The sequence below is a fragment of the Linepithema humile genome, chromosome 2 (genome assembly GCF_040581485.1).
Source record: "Linepithema humile isolate Giens D197 chromosome 2, Lhum_UNIL_v1.0, whole genome shotgun sequence".
Taxonomy (NCBI): Eukaryota; Metazoa; Arthropoda; class Insecta; order Hymenoptera; family Formicidae; genus Linepithema; species Linepithema humile.
In genome coordinates, this window is record NC_090129.1 from 10,569,837 (window position 1) to 10,589,320 (window position 19,484).

Consider the following 19,484-nt stretch of genomic DNA (forward strand, 5'->3'; position numbering starts at 1 on the left):
TTTCTGTAATTTTATAACTTTACATAGCAATGTTTTACATAAAATTTGTTTAAAAATATATTTAAAAGTACTTTTATACAATTGTAAAATAAAGGTTAGGATGCCAAAGCTGATATATGAGAGTAGTAAATGTGAATAAATATAAATATGCGTTGGTTAGAATAAATACTTATATATATATATATATATATATATATATATATATATATATATATATATATATATATGAAAAAGTATTCCTTTATTTTGTTCACAACTGCACACTGCACATTTTCAAGGCATTTTTATAACATATTGAATGAAGAGCAAATATGTTGCTGTGTATTTGATGGAAAAGCTAACACTATAAGCATGCGCGAAGAGAGAGAGAGCGCTGGTACACTCCCTATTTCTATCGCAGTCCGATTACTCGCTCAGGGACATGCTTTTAGCGGTATGCTCCGTCTATTCATATAAGTCTATGGGATTTTCTAAGCTAATATTTCCCATGCGGGTCCCGTATACAGGGTGTCCCGTAAAGACCGTAACAACGCTTAGGGGTATATTTCTAAGATAATTCTAAGCAAAAAATCTTAATACCAAAATACTCAGGGTGTAATAGTTTTTGAATTAGAAGCATTTAAAGTTAGCGAATAAGATAGCCTGAAATTTGCGCGCTCAGGTGTGTACAACGTACAGTGATAAAAGCGAAATTGATTATCACTCCCTTGTTGTCAGTATTAATATTTGGAAAATAAATTTGCTAATACATATTAACATAAATATTGTTTACGCAATTAAGATTTTGTTGAAAATATTATAAAGAAAAAAATAGTATGATACACATAACGCAAGCTGTCAAAAATTACATTTTTTTGACATTTCTTTGACATTTCTTTTTATCTTACAGATATTTGTACAGAATATTGTGATATGTTACTGAAATTAGTTGTCAAGTTGAAATGTCAAAAACAATGGTTCATAAAATATTAAGAGAAAATGAAATGCATGCGTTTCATTACTCAAAGGAACATTTATTACCTCAAAATTATGCGCAAAGAGTCTTTACATATTCAATATTATTTAATTATTTTTAACTGTTATTAAAATAAAATATTGTGAAACTATTTCAATTATTTAATAATTTTATTGTACAAATATCTGTAAGATAAAAAGAAATGTCAAAGAAATGTAATTTTTGACAGCTTGCGTTTTGTGTATCATAATATTTTTTTCTTTATAATATTTTCAACAAAATCTTAATTAACAATATTTATGTTAATATGTATTAGCAAATTTATTTTTCAAATATTAATACTGACAACAGGGGAGCGATAGTCAATTTCGCTTTTATCACTGTACGTTGTACACACCTGAGCGCGCAAATTTCAGGCTATCTTATTCGCTAACTTTAAATGCTTCTAATTCAAAAACCATTACACCCTGAGTATTAAGTTTTAGCATAATCAGCAATTCCAGACGCATATAAAATGCCTTTTGCAATCTCGAAGAACTCGTTTTTTATTTCTCTCTCTTCGTTAGTAGCTGTTCGAGCCGTCTGGCAAATCGTCGATTTGCATAATATTTCCATTTATCTCGAAACTCGGCGTACTGATTACATTGCGGTCTGATAACGATACGTATGTACATAATTCAAAGAATTGTTGAACGTCTTTCATTAAACAAACAAGCGGGTAAAAAATGCTGAGCGGTTTCTAAAGCCACATTAAAGATGTTTCGGTACCAAGCGTCAAATTGTAGCATTGAAGCTCTCATTATTAATCTGCGATTTATCTCCTACGCATCGCTGTAAAAGATTATCTGTTGATAGATCTGCATAAATTGACTTTAAAACGTGCAACAAATTCTGCAGAAAGCGGCAGGTCGTGAACAAATGTATCTTATAATCCTGTAGTCTCTGCGCATCGATATCTGCACCAACTTTCGGCGCCGGCAGGACATAATTCGTGCTGTGCATTTTCGTCAGTTGAGCATAAATGCTTAAATATAGCATTTTTCATTTTGAACACTGTCGCAGTGTCTTCTAACTACTAGTCTATAATAATTTGAAAGATTATTAATTAAATTCATTGTTAGTACTCCTCTCTTGAATTTTTCTGTTTTTTTTTTTTTTTTTTTAAATTGAGTAAGTAAATACGCTTTAGACACGTTGCTATGTGTTTAGAACTCGTTTCAGTATTGAAAAATCTGCCTAGCTTGCCTAAAAGTAGACGTCAATATTTCAAGCCGATAAAACTTGTATAATATGTAAAATATTTACATTAACACTATATTAAAAACTAATGGAATGACAAGCTAGAAAAACATGTGCATTAAAAAAAAAACACATCCGAGGAGTTAAAGGATATTCTATAATTTCATATCTTCCTTTAAATGATTTAGGAACTTGTGTTATACCAGAATACATGCACTCTGTACTTCTTGGATCAGGAAAGCAATTCATAATTATTTTATTAAATAAAAAAAGACCTTAAAATATAAAAAAATTTAGTGAAGAAATAAATACTTTCTTGTTGAATATTCGACTTCTTCAATCATTTGGTAGAATGCCACGACGTATAACAGATTATTTGCATTTTAAAGCTTCAGAATTTTATAATTATATATTATTTTATTCTCTTCCAGCATTAATTAATTATTTGCCAGATAAATATTTTCAACATTGGCTTCATTAGCTCTGTTTAATTTATTTAAAACCAAGATTACAATACAAGATATTGAACAAGCAGAAAAATTATTTACATTATATGTAAAACAAATTGATGAACTTTACAGTGATCGAGAATTATCACATATAATGTTCATCAGCTATTACATCTTCCGTTAAGTTCGACGGTGGGGTCCTTTATGAACTACATCTGCTTTTCCATTTAAAAATTTCAATGGTTTTTTTGCCAATTGTGTTCATGACAATAAGTACTTAGGTCAAGAACTCATTAACAATTTAACAATTGCTCGAGTATAAAAATTTTAAACGATTGTGTGTCTAAACACAATACAAAAATGATATCTTGCAAAACAAAAAGTTATAAATTACTAAATATAGTTAAGAATGTTAATTTGAATAATGTTAAGCACCAAATATTAATATCTGAAAATTTGAATTTACAAGATGTATGTTTTTATGCTCGAGTAAAAATTAATAATGAAATATATACATCAAAAGCATATAAAATTACAAAAACAAATAATTACACAGTGCAGATAAATATAAACTCTCAATCTACTGTTTATGGATCAATTCAATTCTATTTTGAAAGACAAAATAAACTGTATTTTGTATTACATTGCTTTATTGTTGACTATACAAAAATGTTTTATCGTGGAGAATCGAAATCACAAGTAAAACATATAATTCCTATAATTGAAAGTAATAAATATAAATTAATCAAACTAAAAGATATTAATTGTATGTTTCCACTTATAAGAATTGATAATTATATTTGTAAACAACCAAACTTATTAAAGAAAATTATGTAAATATAAGTACTCTTTTTTTAAAATATACCTTCCTTTATAAAATATTGTATTTTTTAATTAAATAATGTATTTTTATTTAAAAAAATTAATTTATAATATATTACGTTTATATGATATATATTTATATAAAGATAAACAGATATATGATCTGATATGACCTTATATTTGGCCACAAATATTTTCATATTAATCATACATAACTATACCTATATATTTATATGTGATCCATAAAAGGTTATATTATTCGTCATGTTTGCTTATATATGGTGCAAATTTGGTCAAATATAATGATATATAACAGAGCTCGGAATTATTTCATCTTTTCGGCCGATTCTCGTGGTATACGCCTCCTTTCCTCTTCTTACCGCATGCGCGGCAGCCGCTAGGCTCAAGTAAGGAGAGAAAAGAAGGCATATACCACGAGAATCGGCCGAAAAGATGAAATAATTCCGAGCTCTGATATATAATCATACTCTGCTAGATCTGTTTTTATATATAATAAGATAGAACATCTCATCTGATCATATACAGTTTAATAGCATTTTTATGTAGCCAATATATATATATCATTATATCTGATATTAAATATAATCATATATCAGCTAAAAATAATATATGATCATATAAAATTACATATGTTATCAGATCTTTTCATAACTAAATATATATATTTACATGTCATCATATTAAACCATTTTTTCTCGGGAATGCTTACTTAGCGATAATCAGACCGATTTGGACTTACGCAATCCAGATCTGGTGATGCACGAAGAATACAAACAGAATGATTTTACATCGTGTGCAAAATAAGGTCATTCGTATTATCACTGATACAAGATGGAACCAACGTAATGAGAACTTACATGCGAATTTAAGCCAACCATCTGTTGATGAAATCATTAAGAAATTTGCAACATCACGCGAGAGTAGGTTGCGCAAACATATCAACGAAGAAGCCACACAACTACTATGTATAGACTCGAGACGCCTAAAGAGAAACAAACCACATAATCTGACCTTGTAAAGCAAGTACAAGGCCTGACCGTAGGTCATGTAAAACATCGGGGCCCAGATAATGATCTGGGATCCGACATACGTCAATATAACCTTTGCCATCAGTATTGCTTATTTAAACAGAGATTTAAGATTGCAATAACCATAATAATTATAAAAAAAAATTTATTTATTTACTTTTCTTTTTTACTTTACTTTTTACTTTTTTACTTTTATTTTACTTTTCTTAATTACTTTCTATATACATATCTATTTCGTCTTATATATTATATTGCAGTCTTGCAATGGAATTTCCCAACATTTTTTATGCTTAAAGATCAAGAAAAACAATGCAAAATTGCTTTTTTACAAATCCGACAACCTTACTCCGGTAGATGACATTGGCATTTCATTAATAAATTACACCATTTTTTCTCGGGTAGTGTGTAATTTATTAATAAAATGCCAATGTCATCTGCCGGAGTAAGACATAATAAAAATCTCAATGAATTAATAATATGTACAATAGAGCAGTTAAAATGTGATTATTTGTGACAAAATGTGTTTTTAAAATTAATTGTGAGATTTATTGATTTTTATATTCTAGATTACAACATTTTTATACAATTTAAAAGTTATTTTTTAATTTTAATAACCATTACTCCAACACAAGTATAAAAACATAACATTGAAGAAGCTGAGAATCTACAACAAAATTTTTCCAAATATTTATAAAAATTATTTTTTAGGGTTTTAGTAGTTCTAATAGTTCTGGATACCCGAGAAAAAATATATGATCATATAAAATTGCATATGTTATCAGATCTTTTTATAACTAATTATATATATTTACATCTGACCATATTATACCATTTTTTTTCTCGGGTAATACATAAGAGTTATTACTCTATTTATAGAGAAGATTTTTATTATATACCAAACCGATCCCATCAATAGTTAAAAAGATGCGAAAAAATTTAAATACAAAGAAATTATTTAAAAACGTGTTTTCTTAATTGCCGGTCTGTTTGCTTTATTATTTAAAAAATTTAAAATTTAAATTAATTGCAGTTTACAGGGGGGGGGGGGGAGAGCAATTGCATCATATTTTTTCCTATAAGTGCCCTGGTAGAAATTACCAGTTTAACGCCAAGACAGAAGTATGGGCCTCATTTGTTTGCCAAGACGTAGCCTATCTAAAAAAATTTAGAAGGGCTATAGTATGGTCCAGAATGATATTTAGTCTAGCGCTATGTTTAATCAGTAGCGTTCGCCAGTCTTTGCTGCCAGAAAAAAAAAGTTTGGGCCTTACTTGTTTACCAAATCATAGCCTATCTAAGAAAATTAGAAGAGATAGAAAGATAGATAGTGCTAATCCACAGCCCCAGTAGCTTCAGTATTGCGGTGAATCTGTGGCGCTGGCACAATCATTTATGACGATTTTGTGTATGGCCTCGACTAATTCGCCAGTATCACGCCCGAGTTGGTGACTGACGAGCTAATCAAGGCATATCAAGCCATAATAAAGTCCAGAGTGACTTTTCTACCAGGGTGGGGAAAATACTATAAAATCGCGAGAATGCTTCAGTAGTCTCAGTTGATCTTATATATACTGTTATGTTGCTACGCGAAAGAATAATAAACTATATTGTTTATTAAATCAATTTCAAGCGGTTATTTATTTTTTCTAAATATTATATAACTCGTATTCAGGATAATCAGGACCAAATCAGGAAGTAGAAAAAAAGTTAAGAAGATTTCAATTTATTCAACAAAAAATGCTTATTACTTTAATGCTATTATGCATTTTTCTTATATTATTGTGCCATTATCTTATTCATCATGGAAGATTTGGGCAACTTATCGATCAAATACCAGGACCACCGGCATTCTTATTAATCGGCAATACTCTTATGTGGTGCTGCAGTTCATTAGGCAAGTAAAACTATGTACATTTACAAATTAATAAGTAGCATTTACAGAAAAGTATTTATTAGTAAAAGTATTTATTAATAAAATACAAAAATATCTATAATATTGATGATTTGACACAATACTTTAACGTTTACGGTAACAATAACCCAGCAAACCATATAATGTTTCATATATGTATTTTTTTTATATATATGTATATATTTTTAAAAATATATACTATTATTAGATCTTCTATTACTGTAGTAATAACAAGATTTCGAATTATGAGTAGTTCAAAAATAATTTGAAATATATTGGCTTAATGTAATAAACTAATAACTATACTTATTGAATGATCGTTTGAGATCAATACATTACTTGCTTTAAAACATTTTCGAAAAATTTGGTCGCCATTAATAATTGCAGAAGGTAAATGCATCTCATCTCCAAATATTTTATAAATACCAATCAAAGTTGAATTACAAGGTAAATAAAAATGGTTTCGACGGAGTGATATTATTTTACTCGAAAGCGTAGAGTGTCATTCTTCAATAAATATCTTTTATTGCCACACTTTTATTGTTCTTAAGTATACAGCAATTATTATTTTTTTTTTTTTAATCTTGTAAATCCATTGTACTCTACATGATTTATTTCCATTTTATTCCTATCATAATGAATAATTGGATAATTTTGTTTATTCTTAGACTTTTTCATATTGTTTTTCTTTATTTCTATTAACTATTTGTTCAAAAGGCCTGCCACTAACTTTTAATGCTTTCTTTAACTGATATAAGTAATTTTCAAATTTAAAAGCTGAAAATGAATCAATTGTTCCAAACTGCTTAACGTCTGCACAAATATGGAGCAAATTATGTACATTGTGTGATACGTATTGTTCGCCGTAATATATATATAAACCGTACTTTCCAACAAAATATTTCAAAATTGACTGAGCATAATCAAGTAAATATGCAAATTGTTTATCAGATACAATTCTTATAGTTACGCATAGACAGATAAAATGTATGTAATATTTTTTAGGCAATACATCTTTCATTATAGTGATTCCTGTGTATAATAAAAAAAGTTTAAATTTTGTTGCCTTTCAGCGATCTATGTCTAATAGATTTCTTGGGCGACGTGCGAATTCCTTTAGTATAAATAATTTTAATAAATTATTGCGCCGTTGAGCTTTTTCTAATAAAGCAGTACTTAATCGAATATTCAACTTTCCTTTAATCCAAAACTGAAGCAATCCTTTTGAAACACCAAGAAAAATAAGATGCATACAATCCAACGGTACACTTGAAACCATTCCAATATTAAGAGTTTCTATAATAGTTGGTTGAGTTTGATATTTTTCAATGTGATGTTCTTTATGTTGTCTGATTTTAAATGAATAATCTGTTCTTAATGTTGAATCAAGTTCTAGGAATACTACTCTATTATTTATAAAATCACCTTCTTGAATACATTTGGTACAACTAAAGTACGCATTGTGACTTTTAATACCGCATACGAATGATTTTGCTGGCGCATCACATATGATAGCATTTAATTTAATAGAAATAATTCTTCCACCAACATCTAAACCGGAATCAAAAATAGTTTTTGCTTCTTCTACAAAAGGTTTTAAAAAAATATCGACATTATTGGGTTTAGTTGTGCCATGATAAATTCCGATTGCGAAGGGTTCTGTATAAAAATCCGCTACTATGGCACCCAATATAGGCCAGAATTGACTTCCTGAACTTTTTGAAATAGATAAGCCATCAATATTAATGTTTATTTTGATCTCTGTAGGGTACGTATAAAAAAATATTTCAATGGAATGCTTTAAACTCTCCGCTAGTCCAAAGTGAACATATTTTCCACCATCAATGTCAATTATCTTTGAATATGTATTACGCGGGGTTCTCGTCAAATTTCTACAATCAGTTGGAACATAAAGACCATTTTTAAACAATATTTTTAACATATCATTGGCAGCGCTTTGACTGATATTATGTTTCGTTACCCAAGATCTTAAATCATCGTGTAAAGTATCGTTATTAAGTGACAGTAAAGAATCAGAAGAATTATTATAAATTGAACTTTCATCACTTGAAGAGTCGAAATTGTTATCATTATAATCATTAAAATTATTATATTGATCAAAATTATTATAATTATTTAAATTATAAACATTCGAAACATTATTGCTAGTGCTGGTACATTTTAATTTTTTACTCGATATGTCAATATTTTGTGAATCACAGGTATTTAATAATTAGTTTTCACGCAACACTATCCTTCTTTTCTGGCGGTATGAGACATCACAAAAGTCTTTACGTGACATATTATAAAGTAATTAATAACCGTTATCAGGTAAAAAAATTATTTTTATAAATTATGCATCAGATATTTTTTGATATGTAGTTTTTTGAAAGATTTTAAAGACAAGTAATATCTAGTGTAAAAATTTTAAATGTAAAAATAAAAATACCCGATAAACTTTTTTTATTTATATCTTCTAAATATTACAATTAATACTTGAAGTGTGTATTTTAAAATAAGTCTATCAATATTCAATAATCTGTCAAATTAAATAAAAAATTATTCTTATTGCGAAATTCTCTAACGCGTTATCAAAAATTTTCAGCATTGCTGAATACAATATATATTAAAAGATAACTGCAATATTTCATTTAAAATGTATAATTATACCAATTTATCCAACGAACACTTATTGTTACATTGTCACGACATGCAGTGGGACGAAGCCCCAGTGTGCGACATTGCCATGTATTTAACGAAATGATATAAATAAAGTATTATATTTATAAAAGTAATAATATATATTGTTCTATAATATATTATCAACTATTTTATTCTTATGAATATTTTCTTTATTATGAATGGAAGCAAACACTGCAAATTGGAACTTTTTGGCACTTTGGCAGTTTCCGAAATTAAGTTGAGTGTCTTCAACCTAGATACAGTTATTTAGCACAAACACGTCTTTGTTTTTGTTGAACTTTTTCACAAAGAGTTCCTTTTTTTATCAATTGCCACACAATTGTACACAAAATGACCAATTGCTAAATTCTCGTGTCAGAGTGTAACAGAGTTAAGTTAAGTTAAGTACGAACACTACGAGAATAAAAGTGAAGATGACTGACTCAATGAGTATGATAATAATACGTGCTCGCGCATGTTATTAAGGGGGGAGCCTCGTGTAACCGGTTAAAAAAATTGAAAAATTTTTTTTTGCTTTAATCAATAGCAATCCATGTAGAAAATATATTCCCAAAGTTACAGAACAAAATTCGAAGTTTTAAGGAGTCCACAGCCTATTTCTTGCGCGCAGATATACAAGCGCGCGGCGGTGCGCTTGATCAACGGTACCATAAGATATAAGATTATAGAATTTGTAACTGTTTTTGGCGCGTTTTCGGAAGCACTTATTTGAGAGTGCAATTTGGAGAGTGCAAGCAAAGTGTGAAATTCGAAGAAGCAGGAAATCGGAGCCTCAGTTTTAAACTTGTTGTTACACTTTTCTTTTTTACTTTTCAATACCGAAAACTTTAAACGCGTTTTTCTCGAAACCAGTTTTTGGCAATTGGCGGGAAAGATTACTCAAAAACTATTCGATCAATCGAGTTGTCCCTGTATATACATGTAGTTTAATAATATAAATTGTCGATGAACCTATAAAGTTAGTAAAATAATTAATTTAAACAATTTTTATTGCATAAATAAGGTGACATTTTGTGGGTCAAAATCGCAATTTTTTTTTAAAGTGTTGCCATTTTTTCAATTTTTACCTTTTTACTTATTTTTTAGGTTCATCGACTAGATAATTTCATAGAAAAGAAAAACTTTTTTTTTTTTTTGGTTTTAAACGAGTGCAAAAGACGCTACAACTCCCGCCAATTCACAACTCCAGTGACGAGGCTGCGTCAACATTTGTTTATAGTGGCTCTATAATCAATTATTTTTAAACAAAAAAAATTTTTGTTTACTTTTTAATATATGTTTTAAAACACCAAAAAGTTTTAAAAAGATCCGTTGCATTGTTTCTTCAAAAAAAAATTCCTAAAAATCACTTTTGTTTTAGCGATTCATACGAGGCTCCCCCTTTAAGAAAAACAGAATGTTACATTAGTGATATGTATCAAGAGTAATACATACGCCATATTACCATTTAAGAGAAATGTTATAAGTTATATACATAATTATAGAAATATTACTTTGTTCTCTAAATGTGCTCTTGGAGTAATATTACAGATACATATTGGTTTGCTGGGAAGATAAAAAAATTAATTCTAATTCAGTCAATCAATGGCGCATATATAGAAATAATTAATTGTAATTCTTTAATAATTACCCAGTAAACGCAAAATAACAGTAACGTAACATTGATGTTATAATTTCCCACTCAACAATATAATCGTTACGTACAAGGCATGTTGTATTGCTGTTACATTGTTGAGTGGGAAATTATAACATTGACGTTATTTTACTGTTAGCTTGTGTTTACTGAGTATATATATGAAAAAACAATTAGTAATTATTTTCTTAAACTGAAATTTTCAGAAGATTGTTTGAAGAAAATAGAGAAATTAATTAAAACTTATTATCCCATCTGTAAGGCGTGGAGTTTTAATCTTGCATTTGTCGCAGCTAGTCATCCTGATGATGTAAAGGTGAAAGAAATAATTAAAGATAAACAAATCTTTATTATTATATTATAATTTAATTTAATATTATTTTCTTTCTATTATTAATTTTTATAATATTGTATATGTTAGTATTTGTCATTCAAACGATATAAAGATAGAAGAATATTGAGATATATATATTCTGAACAACTCTCATTTGTATTAGACGATAAACGTACAATTCCAAATGCAGACTGTAAATATCGAATTTTGTTATTCAATATTTATAAAACTCTAATATAATAATGAGAAATAAAAAAATCCGCAGAAAAGGAGTGTAATTTATGTGTCATCTTGTTACAAGTGTAATTGTTTTTACAAAATAATGTCTAAAAAAATATTAAATAAAGTTAATTATTTTCTGAACAACTCTCATTTGTATTAGACGGTAAACGTACAATTCCAAATACAAACTGTAAATATCGAATTTCGTTATTTAACATTTATAAAACTCTAATATAATAATGAGAAATACATGCAGAGTGATTCTCATAAACGTACTCATTCTCTCAATATTTCGAAAAGAACGCATCATGAATCCTTTTCAAGATATTCAATAAGTACGTTTATGAGAATCACCCTGCATGTATTTCTCATTATTATATTAGAGTTTTATAAATGTTAAATAACGAAATTCGATATTTACAGTTTGTATTTGGAATTGTACGTTTACCGTCTAATACAAATGAGAGTTGTTCAGAAAATAATTAACTTTATTTAATATTTTTTTAGACATTATTTTGTAAAAACAATTACACTTGTAACAAGATGACACATAAATTACACTCCTTTTTTGCGGATTTTTTTATATTATTTATCTATAATTTTTTATATGATTATAGGCAATATTATCAATTCCGACAGAACATGTTCGGAAAGGGTTTATTTACTCATTTATATGTCCTTGGTTGGGCACTGGCCTATTCACTAGTGAAGGTAACATAATAGATCTAACATAATTCTCATTTCTAATATGTACGATATTTCGAATTGGAAATATATAAAAACTATACTTTTTAATTTTTATAAATGTCTACAAATACTCAAACTCAATTGTCCTGATATTGTCCTTTCACGTATGTTCAGTCTATAGTCTATCCTGAGTAATGTTAATAAACAAAATAAGTTTCAAGAATTACACGTAATTTTCAAACTCCATAAAGGTTTTCACATATTTGTCAATAAGAAGTACAGAATTTACAGTTCTTTGTTAGTAAAATTATTTATCTTGATGTATAAATTTGAATAACTTAATTTATAAGGCAGGTATTACGACAAATACAATATTAGTGATTTAGAGTATTATTACATAAAAACCGGATACTATTTTATCTCTATTACAGCAACAAAATGGCGTAAAAGACGAAAGATGCTAACGCCAGCATTTCATTTTGATATTTTAAAACGGTTTGTTGATGTACTGATCGAGGAGAGTAATGACTTGATACAATTTGATACAGTTTGAATGACAACAAAGGATTGATTGTTGATGATTTAATTTCTTTTATTAGTCATCATACGTTGAATGCAATATGCGGTACGTTCGTAATTTACAAAAACTTTTTTCTCTTTATTGACATTTAATTGATTAAATATTTATTATAATTATAATAATTTTTTATTAATTATACTTAATATTTGAGCACTGATAAACTTCTACATATCTTTAAACAACAATGTGTTAGATTGTAATATTTAATTGAAAGATTATCTCCATTAATTATAGATTGTTTCCTTTTATAATATTAAATTATTATGATTAAAATAAAAATCTTAACAAATATTTATGTACAACTTATATACAATTTATATACCTAACTTTAATTAATAATTTATAGAAACCGCTATGGGAACTTCTCTGAAAGATATGGACAAAAATCAGGTAAAAGAGTATCGTCAAGCAATTCATGAAATCACTAAAATAATTTTAACTAGGTAACTATGCAATACAACTTAACAATATATGTATATGTGAATAACTAATTGCATAAACACGTTTAAGTATATTCCACATATTTTAGAGGATGTTTGAATATAAAAAAATGTAAAGTTTTGATTAGTGTTCCACAAAAGTATTATGATGTAACTTATAGAATCATTTAAAGTCGCACGCAGACTTTAAATATAATGCTATTATTTTTTTATATAATGTTACATATATTTGTACACATAGAATGATAAAACCGTGGCTTTATCCTGATGTGACATTTGCGCTTTCATCACTGGGTCGAAAGCAAGCTAAGAATTTAAAAATATTGCATGGATTCACCGAAAAAGTGAGTGATAATCGCGTGTTATTTAAAATTGTGCAGAATTTTTGTGTAAATAAAGATATAATAATATTTAAATAAAATTATTAACAATCTAATATGTTAGCAGTACATTTAGCAGCATTTAGCAATAAGTGATGAACGAATTTTCCTTAGGTTATTGCAGAAAGGAAACAATATCATAAAAACACTGATGGGCAATATTTGAAGCAGTTTGAAAATGGTTCACTAAGCCTTGATGAAGAAATAATAGGAGGTACATGCTTACAGACACATATAGACACACACACACATAAACACTTATGTGTATGTCACGGACAAAGTGATATTTACATAAACAAATATTTATCACTCTGCCCGACTAGTCTCGGGCATTATGCATAATGCCTCTCATTTATCACTTTCGCCATTACATATATACAGATATAAGTGTGTATGTGTTTGTACGTCGTATATGCACACGCGTGCGTATTAAATGTGAAAGTTTCTATTATCATTATTTATATACACATATATTTATATATATTGGGTTGATCCAAAAATTCTCCTTTAGAGTTTACTTTTTATTTTTATTGAAAATTCACAAGACCTTTCTGATCAACTCTGATAAAGAAATTAATATCATATATTAAATACAAAATATTTTTATCTTTCTCAGTACGAAGAAAGCGACTAGCTATGTTGGATCTTCTGATAGCGATGTCTGACAATAACAAGATGTGTGATTTAGACATCAGAGAAGAAGTTGATACCTTCATGTCTGCGGTAGATATCTGAAATTACTTATATTTATTAAATAATACCATAACAAATATATTTGTAAAAAAATTTGTGAAAAATTCAAAATACATTATGTAAAATCAAATTGCTTCATATAAAAATGTTCATTTATATGAGCTATTCCATAAAATAATTATTCTTACTTTGATGTGATACAATGAACAACAATGATATTTTTCTGATTAATAATTGTTAATAAAATTGAAATGCAATTATTAATTTTTCAATATATTTGAGTTTCGTTTTATACGGGTACAATGTGTTCAAAAATTATATAAAAAGAAAACTTTTTAAATTTGACAATATTAAAAATATTTTAACTTGCTTTTTATTTATGCGAAGTCTTTTTATACATACACGAGGGATCAGAGGTAAAGTGAATCAAATCCGATATTATTAATTGTTAGAAAATTAGTTCTACAATTAAAGTTGTTCTAATTGTGTACAGCAACATGTACACTGTTTTTCATAGTTTCTTTTAATTTTAATTTGAACATTTGTACCTTTAAATAATTCAGTAAAACCTGTTCAGATTTTTTTTTATACATGAATTTAAAAAAGGATTCTACTTATCCTCCGAACTCTTCATATGTAGTCTATGTGTAACGCAAAGAAATAAATAAAATATATTTTTCCCATTACAGGGTCACGAGACAACATCAATATCTATATGCTTCACGATTTTGCTATTAGCTGAGCATAAGAATATTCAGGTATATCAAAATTATATTGATTTTCAAACACACAGTAAATACTTCATTGATTATATTAATTAAATATATAATTTGTTAAATTTAATATTGTTTGTGTTTTCTGATAATATTAGAACAAATTACTGTAATAAATCAAAAAAGATATTAAGTAATCTGCTTAAATTTATAATTAAATAAAATTGTTTTGTATATAAATATGAAAGGATATATGTGTTCTGTATTCTGTGTGTGTCGCATAGATAATTCAATTAAAAGTGACACAAATACAAATCAAATAAAACGTGTGAAAATTTGTTCAATAATGTGGGATCGTGTCAGAAGTGAAATTAATACAGTCATGCAAGAGAACAATGGAAAACTTACTACAACAGCATTAAATAATATGCCATATTTGGAAAGATGTTTGAAAGAATCGTTGAGATTGTATCCTAGCGCTCCTTTTATACTTCGAGTTCCGTGCAAAGATATAAAATTACGTGAGTAATTGATAAAATATATATTTTATATATATTTTTACAAAACTTCAGAAAAGATGTTATATTGATTGATATTGTATTGATAAACTGACTAGTTCATAATTTAATATTAATTTTTTTCTAACAAAAATATTTCAAGAAAATAGTAAATTATTGTATGAAAAAGCTTTTACTTAAGTGAAATAATTTATATAAAAATATTCACTTTACAATTTGAATAATTTTTAATTATCCTAATAAATTGTGTTTTGTGATATTTTCAGAATCATATATTGTGCCTTCTGGAACAATAATACTTATTCCTATTAAAATGATTCACAGAAATCCTGATTTCTGGCCAAATCCAGAAATTTTTGATCCTGACAGATTTTGTCCTGAAAATATTCAAAATCGTCATCCGTTTTCTTATTTACCGTTTAGTGCAGGATCGCGAAATTGTATAGGTAATATTTACAATATTAAATTCTTAATATTCTATTTATTATTAGTATGTAAATCATTTCTAATTTGTTGTAATTTTTATGGTTAATGATAGGTCAGCGATTCGCCATGATGGAGTTGAAGATCATAATGGCTTCTTTAATACATAACTTTTATTTGGAACCCATTGATTATTTAAAAGATCTTCAATTCGCATTGGACATAGTAAATCGAGTTGCTCGTCCAATCCGTGCAAAATTCATTCCAATCAAGGTTTGAATGTTATAGAGAATAATTCTGCTTGTAAGTCTTCGAATGTTTATAATTTTTTAATATAGTATTTTTGGATATAAGTTTATAAGAATTTTTTTTATCTACTCCATCTCATTAATACATTGTATAAATTTAGTTTCAATCTTTGCGGACATTCTGTATACTAAAAAAGGATTTGTAAAGATTAGCAAAGACTTCTAGCAAGATTTGAATATAGTGGTATAATGTTTAAATTTTTCGCCTTTCTACATTGATAACTCTACCACATACTAAAAATAATAAATATAAGGACGTCTAAAAACGTCCTCAAAACGTTCTAAATAAGACATCTTTAGAATGTCCTAAAAACGTTCTATAAAAATACGTGTTTTTTTAATTTCTTTAACAATTGGTATTTTAAATTTTGCAATAAAAAACTTTCCAAAAATTTTGAAAGTCAAAACGCGCACAAAGTTGCCTCATAAAACCAGTGTTAGGCTTGGTGGAAAGGAGACGCAAAATATACATCCGCTCGCTTCTACAAACTGAAAGCCGAGCGCACACGAACATGTGACGTCAGCAGGTCAGCGATTGTGTGTGTACGAAGCTCTCCGGAAAAAACTGACAGCTCCGTCTTGAACACTTTGGGATTTGAAATGTATAGAAATAGAATTTAAAGTTGTACATTCTAAAACTTACCAATTCTGATATTTTTGATTTACTTATCACACACTCATCTTCTGATAAATCCTTGTAATCAGAATTTTTATCTGTTACTTGTTTACTGCCTCTAGTATTGTAGGCAACTTTGGGAATGTTAATTTGTGTCTTAACTTTAAGTTTCTGTTTCAAGTCTTGCTTCTCTATTCTTTTATCTTTATTATCCTAAAAAACAATTTAACGATTATACTTAATTTTTAGCTATAATGTATCAGTAATCGAATAAAAAAATAAATTATTGTATAACTATACAAATATATCAAATTATTTATTACAAATGCTGTGTGAAATCCTCTTGTCTTTATTTTTTTATGTTTCTCTGTTAAAAGGCACTTAGAAAAAGATTTTCGTTTGCCCTGTATAATTTTTAGTTCTTGTCTTAATGCTTCAACATTTTCTGGAACATATACAGAATGTCCGATAATTACTGAATCACCTCTCGGGTTCAGGTAGAGCGGGTTAAACCGAGTAGAAAAATCCTGTACCGTTTTGCGATTTTCGTAATAATTAATGAAAAATTAATTAAAAAAGATCGGTCAATTTGCGCAAGTCTAAGCGCGCGAGGCTTTTTCCCGCCGATTTGTTGTCAAAATTGTCAGCAGATTTTGTTACATTTGTGCTGGCATTGTGATAATATTATCGGATAAAACAAATATATTTTAATTCCGCCACCCAGGTAAAAATCTGGTCTAGGAGAAAGTTTGGCCCTGGATATTTTTCCCCAAGTATAACTTGGATCTGTCCGGGAAATCTAGCTTGGATCCATATGTAATAGGGGACGGCGGCATGGACGGATCCATTATCTAAAATGTACCCAGGCCCAGGCTTTGTTTCTACGGTTTTTCCTAGAAATTATACTGGAATCCCTCCTAGGACCCTTATTTTTTACTCGGGTTTTCTCCTGGATTGTTCGATATTGTATTTTGCGAATGACGTTCCTATAAACATTATTGTAGATTTGGGTAAAAGTGGCATTAATCTAGGGATAGACATTCTCATTTACAGCACTATTAGTAGCTTCATTACTGTTAGATCGCGAATATTTGTTTTTTATCAAGTCACTTTCGTCACACGTGTCACTTTCAGTTTCGATGTTCGCTATTTTTGTGTAGTATTATACTTGATTTATAATTGTCTTCTTAGAATTAGCGCTTTTATTATGCGGCGGCAGCGGTTTTGATCATGCGGTGAAATATCATACGCTGGCCTAGTGCTTACTGACCTAGTGAAACCTTAGACCTGCGATTACTATTCCTCGAAAGGAAATGCAACAGTCGAACGAGTCATCTTATCATCGGCATATTATAAAAAATTACATTATTGTAAACTAACGATGGATATTGATACGATTGTTAGCTAGCAGTGAATTGCTATTATAATAAGATTTTGCGGTGATCTTTGATGTAAAGGTATATAAACCGGGATCCCGACGAAGTCGAGCAGTCGAGAAAAAGATCCTGACACTACGAAAGATTAAAGTTGTATATTCTGTTATTTCTATTAATATTATGCTCACTTTTGACCCCGCACACCCAGAGGAGAAAGAAAGGAGCTGATTATATCTCTTCAGAGAATTAAAGAGAGAATTTGTATAAAACCACACCTTTCTTAGTACAGAGGTTTGAGCGAGCCAGAAAGCAAGGTACAAAGGGCAATCGCTAGGGGGCGAGACAAAAGAAGCAAAGCTTAAAGAAGAAAATAAGTGTCACTGTAGCGCCGCACTAGCGCGAGTTTTAAAAACAATACATAACAAGTATAACTAACTTTCTAACACTCCCCCTTAAGTTATGCTTGTTAAAAAAAAACTTATTACATTAATAACTATTAAATACATTTCAAGTTTAATGAGTTTCTTAATTTCTTAAATTTAACGAACGTTACACTTTTAGTTAACACATCAGCTTTTTGTTTTTCGGAAGGAACGTATGTTACATTAATAACACCGTTCGTTTGCAAGTCTCTAATAAAGTTAAATTTTACATCAATATGTTTTAATCGTTGATGTTCCCACTTGTTTAAAAGATATATGCAGGACTGGTTATCTTCGGAAATCGTAATGGGTTCTTTGATCTTCCATTCTAGTTCCTCCAAGAAATTGCGCATCCATACGACTTCCGTTGAAGCCATGGCCAGTGCCACATATTCCGCTTCGGTGGACGATAGGGCCACCGTTGACTACTTTTTAGTTATCCAACAGACAGGATTGCCATAGATCTAGATCAGGAAACCCGTCGTTGATTTCCGGTCTTCGTCTCCTGCCCAATCTGCGTCGGCATAAGCCGCTAGTAAAGAACTCTGAGAATCTTTCTAAAAACTTAAACACATATTAATGGTACCCTTTAAATAACGAAGAATTCGTTTAAGTCCCTTCCAATGTGCATCAGTTGCTATTTTTTGGTATCGACTGTAATAATTTACTGCTGCGCTGATATCCGGTCTCGTATTTATCATGATATACATAAGGCATCCAACTAATTCTCTATAGGGCTTCTTTTCATCGTCTACCGCATTTGTATAGGACGTATCTATGGACGACTTCGATTCCATCGGTGTGTTCACTGGTTTGCTATCTTGCATACCAAACCGTTTCAGCAAATTCGAGATATATGTTGATTGACTAAGATCCATTCGTTGCTTGTGCCTCTCTATTTTTATTCCAAGAAAATTCTTTAACGATCCAAGATCTTTTATAGAAAAACGTTCTTCCAACAGGTGCTTAATTTCAATCAGTCGATCTTTATTATTTCCGGCAATGATGAT

At 28.9% G+C, this 19,484-nt stretch overlaps 1 pseudogene; it reads left to right on the plus strand.

Moving 5' to 3' along the window:
• The first annotated feature begins 5,538 nt into the window (after nt 1–5,538).
• On the plus strand, nt 5,539–18,218 carry LOC136998203 (cytochrome P450 4C1-like; annotated as a pseudogene).
• Nucleotides 18,219–19,484: the final 1,266 nt, after the last annotated feature.